The sequence below is a fragment of the Diplotaxodon limnothrissa genome, linkage group LG3 (genome assembly GCF_057381915.1).
Source record: "Diplotaxodon limnothrissa isolate DT_005_m linkage group LG3, D_limnothrissa_male_GT1.1, whole genome shotgun sequence".
Lineage (NCBI taxonomy): Eukaryota > Metazoa > Chordata > Actinopteri > Cichliformes > Cichlidae > Diplotaxodon > Diplotaxodon limnothrissa.
Window position 1 is genome coordinate 35,561,515 of NC_140598.1, and position 3,341 is coordinate 35,564,855.

The 3,341-nt window shown below is 40.0% G+C and overlaps 1 pseudogene; it reads left to right on the forward strand.

Moving 5' to 3' along the window:
• The first annotated feature begins 1,054 nt into the window (after window positions 1–1,054).
• LOC146635558 (uncharacterized) lies at window positions 1,055–2,674 on the forward strand (annotated as a pseudogene).
• The last annotated feature ends 667 nt before the right edge of the window (window positions 2,675–3,341 follow it).

Consider the following 3,341-nt stretch of genomic DNA (forward strand, 5'->3'; position numbering starts at 1 on the left):
CAAACTGAATTAACTTGCCTGAATATTGGTCTTCTTGATTTGTTTTGATTCCTGGTGGTGGTTTACCTCAACTGCCTTGTATGTGCCTCAGAACCTTGTATTGCCTGAGCTAAGTTCTGTTCTGGTTCTTGTGTACTTTTTCTTTTGTCATTGTCTGTTACTATGGAAAAAAATTCTAATAAAAATATTTTTTAAAAAACCCCCAAAACAAAGCAAAGCAAAACAAAACAAAAAAACTTAAGTTTAGACATAGTTTTATAAGAGTTAAGGTTTCATCTCTAACTCAGCATTTTTAACCATAACTGCTTCAGTCAAGGCCTGAGCTCTCTCTCTCTCTCTCTCTGAGTAGATGTGGTGGATAAGTGAGTCTTGGAGCATGTTGCTCCATGGGCAAATTTCCTGAAACTTTTCTCTTTTTTGTGTGTGTACTAGTGATGTTCGATTTGTGAACGAATCATTCAATACTCAAGAATCACTTTACTGACTCGTGAATCATGGTTCACAAGCGCAACTGACTCACTGACTCACTGACTCATCCCTGTTGCTGTTATCAAACTAATTCCATTAGTAGAAATATATCTAGCTTATAATTAAAATTGTGGGGAAAAAACAACAGCCAGTTTCTTAACAAAAACATTTCTGCTCTGAACTGGAAGAAAAAACCCTGAGTAGAAGCCCACATCAAGACAATAGCTCCTCGGTTCACAGTAGCATCGCTCTGCTAACATGCTAACAGCACATTTGAGTTACTCACTCCCTCCCTTGCTGTGCTGAATCGTAGCGTAAGCGAATCACTCAGGACTCACTCACCCCCTCCCTCCTGGCTCACAGCTCAAACGAGTTGAATGAATCACTGACTCACTCACCCCCTCCCTTCCTGTGCTAAATCGTAGCATAGACGAATCACACACTCACCCCCTCCCGAGAAGGGTCTGGCTGCAGCCACTGTGGAGCTCCACAGTAACCGGATACACGTGACCTCCACACTAACCGGAAACACGTGACCTCCACAGTAACCGGAAACACGTGACCTCCACAGTAGCCGTAAACACGCATGGATACCGTGGAAGTCTTGCAAGTTGATCGCAAAGGTTGGGACAGAGTCTTTCTTAAATAAATTTGCCGTTAGTGATTTCATAATTCTAGGAATCGTCTAGTTTTCTTACAATGATCATGTTGCCACTTTTTTTGCGTTACAACAACATTCCTTCTTATTTTAATGTTTTTTCATCGTGCTCCATGGCAGAGAAACACACAGATCAATATCTCATTGTCGGCATTGTCAAGCTGTCGTAGGTAAGTACATGTATTGTCTCATGACCAGAACGCTACCATTGTTTACATGTTAGATTTGTTCCTATCTCTGTGTGTATATTCTTTTCTTTGTGTACCTAGCCCCACAGGTGTGCAATAAACCCAGAGAAATCACTGAAACGGTGTTGAACCCAGCACCTTCAATGTCTGGTGACACTGGTAAAAGTTCTTATTTTGAATAGTGATTGTCATATATAGGTGAAATAATAATCTTGCATTCATTATCTTGTTGTAGTTGATGGCTCATAAACGAATTTGTTACATGCTGTTTCAAATGAATTTCCTTCTATAGATAGTGCTTATTTTTCTTGCATTTGTATGCATTTAGTATGCATTCTATGTAGTGTTTTGTCTGAAACCTGTTAAAATCCCTATAGAACCTCAGGAAAGAGTTGACAACAAGAAAGCCAATAGAAGGTCTCAACAGATGCAACTTTTCCTGACCTGTGTGGACCACCGTGCGAAGCTCTGACAAAGCCTGAGAACATTTTGGCCAGCCGTTCATTGTGGTGTTTTGTACCGCACCCTGGCCAACAACAGCTTGTATGTTAAAGTTTTCAGATGTCGCAAAGTGCAACTTTTAGTGCTTATCTGATTTTGTCATCCACAGTCTATGACACCTCTCTGTTTTTTTTAGCTCAACTATGTTCTGGACATCAGCAGACCCAAAGATGAGCTGATTGTTGAAACGTCTTCTGGATGCCTCACGCGGGCAGATTTTTGGACACTGGGTTTAAACAAACAAATGGAATCGACTGTAAGTATTATTTTTTCTATGAATATGAAATAATAAAGTGTACATTCATTTTTTTCATGATTTTTTCTGTTTCAGATTGGAAATGGCTGTTTTGAGCTTATCACTAAAATTGTTCAGTCAAAGGTACTGTATGTTGTATATGATGATTGTCAAGCTTTAATTTAAAGAGTTGTTGTTTTAAATGTTTTTTGTTTTTTTTTTTACATTCTAGGGGATAAGCATTTACATAGAAAATCTGTATGTCACCCGGACTTGGCTTGCACCCTATGGCTGTGATCCATTGCAGTCCTTTCCTGTAAGTGTACCGTCCTTTAAAGAAACAAGCAAGTAATCAAAATGATTTTTTTTTATAACTTTGGTGCAAGTTTATATACAGGATACTTAAAAATACAATTCTGTTTCAGACTGATGCTCAGAGGATGCACATCATAGTTCTCCCTCTCTGGACACCTGGTCATTTCCAGTTGTGTGTAAGTCTTGTTTTTTGACACATACAAACTGTTAGAATTTTGCTATGTGTCTGAGATGTATTCAAGCTTTTATGACGCAGTTTCAAAAGTCTTTGATTGTGATCGCTTGCAATGACATTGTTTTCAGGTTTGAAGTCATGGCTAACTGTCTTTTAGGTACTGAAGCCACCTAAAAGAGAAATCCTCTTTCTTGACCCATTATACACCAAGGCAGGATTTGGTGGCCAACAATATGTTTCACTTTTGAGGTCACATTTTTATAAGCATTTTTGGTTTGTCCCGGAGTTTTCAGGAACCTGTTAAGTGCATCCCAGATCATGTTCTGCTGATCTTGAGTGTTCACACATACAGTACACTCACATGCTTTTTTTATAAACTATATCAACAAGTTTCTGTGTGGAGTTTGCCTGTTCTCCCCGTGTTTGCGTGGGTTCCCTCCGGGTACTCCGGCTTCCTCCCACCGTCCAAAGACATGCAGCTTGTGGGGATAGGTTAATTGGATAATCCAAATTGCCACTAGGTGTAACTGTGTGAATGAATGTGAGTGTGAATGGTTGTCTGTCTCTGTGTGTTGGCCCTGCGACAGACTGGCGACCTGTCCAGTCTGTCGCCCTATGACAGCTGGGATAGGCTCCAGTGCCCTCCGCGACCCTGAAAAGGATAAGCGGAAGCGAATGGATGGATGGATGGATATATCAGCATGATGCTTCAGCATTTTATTCTATTTCTCATCTTCACATTATGATCAAGTCAGTGATGCTGTCTTTAGATGACTTTCAGACATAAATAGGGTCTTCCAA